The sequence below is a fragment of the Rousettus aegyptiacus genome, unplaced genomic scaffold (genome assembly GCF_014176215.1).
Source record: "Rousettus aegyptiacus isolate mRouAeg1 unplaced genomic scaffold, mRouAeg1.p scaffold_m13_p_1, whole genome shotgun sequence".
Taxonomy (NCBI): domain Eukaryota; kingdom Metazoa; phylum Chordata; class Mammalia; order Chiroptera; family Pteropodidae; genus Rousettus; species Rousettus aegyptiacus.
Genome location: NW_023416284.1, coordinates 104156122 through 104163464, shown reverse-complemented (window position 1 = coordinate 104163464; position 7343 = coordinate 104156122). Strand labels below are relative to the sequence as shown.

The 7343-nt window shown below is 34.1% G+C and overlaps 1 pseudogene; it reads right to left on the bottom strand.

The window, feature by feature from the left end:
- Positions 1-5110: 5110 nt before the first annotated feature.
- LOC107500952 lies at positions 5111-6586 on the bottom strand (annotated as a pseudogene).
- Positions 6587-7343: the final 757 nt, after the last annotated feature.

Below are 7343 nucleotides of genomic sequence, written 5' to 3'. Positions count from 1 at the left end.
AGTGAGCCTCCTGTCTCTCTGTGTTTACCATTATGTCCTCAGCCCCGATACATAGTGGTGCTCAAAGATACTTGCTAAATTAACTAAATTTTAGAATTAGATTGGGAGAAAAAATACTAAAGTAAGGAATTCAAGTAGTCACCTAATTGTGTGTGTGTGTTTATATGTGTGAACTGTAAATATTTTAAATGTTTTAGAGCTATAGCTGTCTTGACTGGGTAAAATGAACAAGAATGGTGAGGCTTTGCTCTCATTTATAGGTTAATACATTATTTTTTAAAAAGACTGTAGGAGTTTGAAGTAAAACTACTAAAGTAGCAGTAAAAAAGATGGAAGTTAGTGCAAGAGGAATTGCTAAGTGGACACAATAGAATTTGTTGACTAATTGAATATAGAAAAAAAACAAAGAGCACTGAAAATGTCTCCAAACAGGCTTAGTGCATTTTATTAATACGATAATTATAAATGACTCTATGTATGTTCCCAGGCTGTTATCCTTAGGGCCTTTATGCATCTTCTATGTTTTATTTACCTTTCTTATGCATTGTTGTGTTGCAAAGAGACTGACAATTAGGTAAGGTCAATACCTCGTCTTTTGCTAAAGTTTACAACCAGTAAAAAATCATTTCTCTAATTTGGGGTAGAAAATTGCTTAAATGTGTAATATAATAAAGATTTAAAATATCTGAGTTATATTTCCAAAATTAAGAGCAAGAAGCAACAATTAAAGATCTTGCTTTAAGGTAATATAATTTAGCATGAAATGTATCAACTAGCATTTTCAAAAGAGAATTTAAAATTCACCATTTCTAGGAATAAATGTATAGAAAGTATAGAAAGTGTTTTTGGATACAACTGAAATGGAATTGAACATTACTTCTGAAAAGTATAATTCCTAACTGTGGTCTCACAGGTTCTATCTCTTCCCCCTCAGAGCGTCCTGACATTTTTCCTGGCTCTGATTTCATATAGGGATTTTTAAGTGGTGGTAGAGAGGAAGGAGGAACATTCAAATGTGAGTTCCAAAGACTGATTTTAATGTTATTGTTGTGTATATGTGTTTGTGTGTGTATGTGTTGTTTAGTAGTGATTATTAAATGTTAATTGTAGGAAGGAAGAGAATGAAGACATTTATTTAATTTTCATTAATTAGGACATTGAAAAAAGAATTATAAAGATGCAGCTAGTAACATGGAAAGTAGAAGGAAAAAGAGATGAAGAAAGAACACTACTCAAATATAAAGTTTGGATGAAGGTAGCAAGAAAATAAAATGGAGGAATTCAAAGGGACCAATTAGAAGAAAGATAGGAAAGAGGGAGAGAGAAACAGGGAGGGAGAAGAAAGGAGAAAATAATTGAGAGATTGGCAGAATGAATAAAGAGGGAAAGAACCACTTCAGGTTTAGCTGTTGTAATGTTTTGAGTGTGGATCAGTTAATCTAAACTACTGGGCTCGTGCATGACCAAGAGTCAGTCCTAGAGATGTAAGCACTTATTAGCAGATCTTGAACAAATAAAGATTGACTTATGCCACACTTAAAAAGTAACAAATAATCCTCTAGTTATTGGTGGTCACTGGTACTAAGTATGTTATAAAACAATTTTTAATTATTAGAGAAGTAGCACTATTTTAGAAGAGATATGGGATTACACACCTCAAATTAGACAATGCAAGTGAAAAAATATTTTGCTTTTTGTGACCAATGAATACCCATTGCCCTTCCAGGTGAGATGTAGGATGCCTTTTTGGAGAATCAGATGCCCTGTATCTTTTTTGGAATGGAGTCCAAAGCCTGCTTACCTGGGCCTGGGAGATGGGAGCATAAACCACTCTCTCATTAAATGAAATGTTGTCTGATTGGTGTATTTTCCAAAGCCACCTAGTTGATGTTATTCTTTTATAACAGCTGAATGGACATAGATAGTTTGTCAACACCATTTTTTCCCCCACAGTATCCATGGCTCAGTCATAGATTAAGATTTAGAGAATTAAGGTTAGGATTATTAACAAAGGAGTTTGGATTCTGACTCTGTGTTTTCTATGTTTAGAGCACAGAGGAAGAACCTCTATAAAATGAAGGTGACCATTGTTTTGTGAAAATATTTTTTAAATGAAAGGTATTTTAGCCTTTAATAAGCATATTTTTTAAATATAATTCTTTTCCTTTTTGTCAAGATGCTTGATCTCTGCTATACACTGCCATAGTAAGGTAGCTAGAGACTGGTTTAGCACATTTTCTGTTGAGTTTTAGTATTTGTTTTACCATTGAATCCAATGATAAGGGAATTAAATGACATCAAAAGAATGATCAAATATTTATAAAGTAGTCTATAATTTTATACTCCCATTGCTATCCAATCAGGAAAGCACATGTAAAATTACTGTAGACTACACAAGGGGAAGGGGAAATTACATAGTCTATCAGTTGGTTAAAGCATTTTTCATAGAACAGAAATTGGCCTTGTTCCCATCATTTCAATTTCTGGCCTACTTAGCTAAAGTAGCTGAAGGAAAAAAATTCATCATCAGTAGCTCTACTTCAGACAAACACAATGAAGGCTAACAGCCTTTGATGGAGAGCCTTGTGCAAGGAATGTTAAGAAAAGAAAACATGACTTTAAAATCACACTTGAGCAACCAGTGTTACCCTAACCCTAACATGAAGGTTAGATTCTCCCACCTTCCCCAGGAGATTTGGATTTAATTGTCCAGTTATATTGGGAATGGAAGAAAAGAGGGCATGATAACCTGAAAGTTGTTTATGACTCTTTTTGTCCAGAACAATTTATATTAAGATATAATGACATTAGAATTATATTAGATAAAGAGACTAATAGAATTTAAAATTTAGTTGCATCTTCAGTGGTTAACATTGTTTGCAAATGTTTTCTGTAAAGGGTCAGACAGTAAATATTTTATATTTTGTGGCATATATGGTCTCTGCCACTGCTCATCTAAGCTGTTGCAACATAAAGTATGCATAGACAATACTTAAATGAATGGGTGTGGCTACATTCCCATAAAAATATATTTATTTATAAAAATAGATGGTAGGCTGGTTTTGCACTATAGCTCAGGCCATGTCTTGCCAAATCCTGACCTACATTAGTGGAATATATATATATATATATATATATATATATATATATATTTAATTATTTTCGAGTCTAGTGGTAAAGCTTAAAGAGCAGAATATACTGAGGACATTATTTATGATCTTTCAGGGCCAGTCCAACTAGGGTGAGACCAGTGAGACAAGCAAAACACTAGTGTCAGGTACAAGATTTAAGGGACACCGAAAACTCAGTAATCAAGATAAATAATATTTATGCAATATATTAGAAAAAAAAATTGATAAACTATAGCCCAGGATTCCACTGTCTGCTTTTATAAACAAAGTTTTATTGGAACCAGGACTAGGATTAGGTTGAGGTGAATGAGGTAAGGGTATGTAAGAAAAAAGTAGGATCTCATCTTTAATTAAAGTATGATATTTGTTCATCGTGATTTTTTTACATTAATTTTGATTTGAAAAATATTGTAGTAAATATTATTTATCTTGATTACTGAGTTTGGAGACTATAGATTTTGTGCCCAAAGCAAATACCTCACTTTCATCACTTTAGTTCCAACCTGCTTTTGGTTGACACACTTGAATATCACTAACATAACTTTTTAAAGTATTTCTGAAAATACCTAAATGCATCTGCTTCTGATAATTTGTCAAAGTATATTTTATGGGACATAACTATTATGCCTTCTTGTTCTGCATATCCTATGACAGTTCTAGACTATTTCAAATATTTTCCTTATTCATAGGTCTTGAGTGAGAGATTCCCAATGTGCTAAATATGAGTTAGAGGTCCATCCTAGAAAAGGTTAAATATTATCTGGCATACAAATATAATATTCTATGTACTTGCCACAAAGCACAGTAAAAAACCCAGTATACATGACTTATTTGGAACTTCCATTAACCACTTGCTAGCTTTATAAGTGTGAGGATCTGTTTGTTTGTTTATTTATTTATTTGTTTGTATTCTATTTTCAGTTGATTCATCACATGTTCATCAATGTCCAAAAATTTATACCTACATATTTTTAGGTATACAAAGAAGGAAAAGGTCTTTATTTTCATTTTCAGGTCTTATACTGTACTTGCTATGTACATGTACAGAGTATGCATTCAATAAATACCTGCTTAGTCGACTAACAAACATTTATTTTGTACTTACTATTGGTTGGACAAGACTCCATGCTAGGTGATCTCTAAGAGGCAGCAAAACTGTTTCTTGAAACTTTTTAAATAGTACAGTAGTCATGGTAACAATTCTATTAAAGGGGGAAATGTATATGAGTAGGTGAATACCATAGACAAAGAATGTGTTATTCTTGATTTTAGGAGTGAGGCAGGAGTGGGTTAAAGTTGCTGATGATAGTCAAGGTCACCAGCTACAGCTGGGAAAGGTAAAGAAGCTAAAGTTTCTAGTACCAATTCCAATGTTCGCATGTGTAGGGCTTCCCCTACATGTCCAGTAACTCAACACCAGGTGGGTATCCTATATAGTCAACTGAGTTCTAACACTCTCTACCCCAAAATAGCATCAGAGTCCAGAGGTTAATATTTCAGTATCATGACACACACACACACACACACACACACACACCACCATCAATGTCAGGCACCAGTACCAAGTCCAAGTTGTCACCTGTGCTTCTGACAGATCGGCTATGGATTAGATGTTCCAGTGACCACCTCCTTGGGTTCGAGTAATTTTCTAGATTACTAGTTTATTATAAATAATAACTCAGGAGGAGATACAGAGGTCAAAGTATGGGGGAATAGGTACAGAGCTTCCATGCCCTGTCCGGGTGCACCTCTCTCCCCAAATCTCCATATGTTCATCAATCCAGAAGCTCTTTTTTTTTTAATAAAAATAAATTTGTATTAAAAGTACTGGAGGCTGAACAGGAGAGAGTACAAAGAGTATAAACAAGTAAACATCACTACATTCAGCTCAGCCTGATTGAATGCTGAGAGACAACTCTAAATGTTCTCTGTGCACTTACTAGCAAGATACATGAATTCTATTGTACACTGAAAACACACTAATTTTGATTAGGCAAAGGTATTTTATCAAAGTTGGCCCCAGTGCCAAAAACAGGTATCACATAAACAGCTGCAAGAGTATGGCTATCCCTGTTAAAACTGGTTTGTCAAATAGCACCACATTTATGAGTCAGTGTTTTACATGTGGCTTTATGAAGATCTTCTAAATTCCAAAAATAAAATGTGCCAAGTTGATTGCCCAATACAAGCATCTTTTACCAGAAATACATAGAAAACCTCACGTACCAAATTTCACACTGGCTGTAAGCAAATAGCCCAAGAACAGTCAGATTAAACTTACTTGGTTTAATTTTATCTATATCATCCTCCATTTTGCCAGGTTTCCAGCACACATTGTTTTTGTTTTTGTTTTTTTTTGTGTGTGTGTGTGTGTGTGTGTGTGTTTTTTAAAGACAAATGCTGGCAAAGATTCTGAGACACTTGATCTTTCATACATTTCTGCTGGGAATGTAAAATGAAAAGTTTTAAATCACCTAACCATCACACACAATTAACAGAATTCCTATGTCTATCCCTGATAGAAAAGTCAAGAAAGTGAATTTTCTGAGAAATAAATGGTCTGTTTTATTTGAGTTATACTCATAAATGTCCTTAGTTGCATTAATTAATCATTCTCTTTGAATTGATCTTCCAAAGTTTTAGAGAGTGATTCATACCACATGACATTTTTTTTTTTTACCCAGAAGATTATAATCAGCACTTAGAATTTCATCTCTGTGCTCTTCTACACCTCCGTATATTGCCACAAGAGTGTCCATTTAGATATTCTGTAATCGTAAAGTATGACCTTGATTGACTGAGGAGAGAAGATTTGAATCTCCTGGGTGGAATTTCAGCTCATCGGTAGCAATTTCATGGCCAAAATAGCGCTTTATGCATTGCATTGCTATGGGATTAATTACACAAAATTTGCCTCCAGATCTAGCCATAGCCAGCAGAGGATGGTTTGTATTGCTATCATATGTCCATGCACAAGTATAAAAGTTTTCATCAGCAGTGGAATAGGATTGCAACAGCCAGATTTCTCCTTGTAAATGATATTCATGTAAGGTAACTCTGTTGCATCCTATAGTTGTGAGCACTAGTGGATCTCTTTCTTTATTGTTCCAGTTAAAATGAACCCCAAACAATGGTTGATTATCATTCCTGGACACGGTTTACACATTTGAAAGAATATTTGCATTTCTTTGATTTCTATTTTCTCTTTCCTCAACTTTTCTTTCCAGTCTCATTTGGTGTTTTTGTAGGTATATCAGAGTGATCAGTCAATATATCACCTGTCCTCAGCTAGAAAACCAACTATACCTAAACCTGATTTAAAATTTTTAGACTTATGATAGCAAAAGGAAGGTTTTCAAGATAAATCTCTCCACTTCCATGGACAAGGCTACACACTTAAGGGGACTCACTTTTGCTTGGGTCTTGTGGTATCTGGAGTATCTTTTAGCTCCCATCCTTTAATGATACTGGAGTCTTTGGAATGTGCCTTAACCTGTACCCTCTGCTGCTTTTCTATTTCTGTTTCAGTTACAGTCCATAATTAGGTCCTAATTCCTGAGCTTTGCTGCCTTGGTTCCAGGTCAGAATAATCTGAAAAGCACTTCACTGGACTATGAATTATTAAAAATCAGGATTTTCTTTTTCATTTTTGAATCTCTAACTATATATTCACTCATTCATTTATTTAATAGAAAATACAAAGGTAATAAAGGTACTAAGTATAAAAGATAGAGTGTTAAACAAGTCAGACATTATTTTCTTATCCCTAGAACATATCTGAGCACTTCTCTCCCTTAAATGTCAGTTATCATAAAACAAATAAGTGTTAACAAATGCCCAACCAATTATCGAACAAACACTAAATAAAGCACTGATCTAAGACTATAATTGCATTATCTTAACTGGAAAAGCTTACAAGGCAAAAAATACTGTCATCACTACTGTGCAGATAAGGAACTGAGACTCATAGTTGCTGAGACAGTCACTCAGTGTCACACAAATAATCAAGGGTGGCAGAACCAGGATTCAAATGTAGGCATTCCGACAACAAAGTCTGCAGTCCTAATTGCCATGCTGATAGCCTGTGTAGCATAAAATTCAAATACATTTTATTATAATAAGTACAAACATAATAATTCTACAACTATTTATAAATCACTTTATTAAGTATCCTCTTTTTGGAGCAAAGAAACACCCAAAGGATATCAGTTG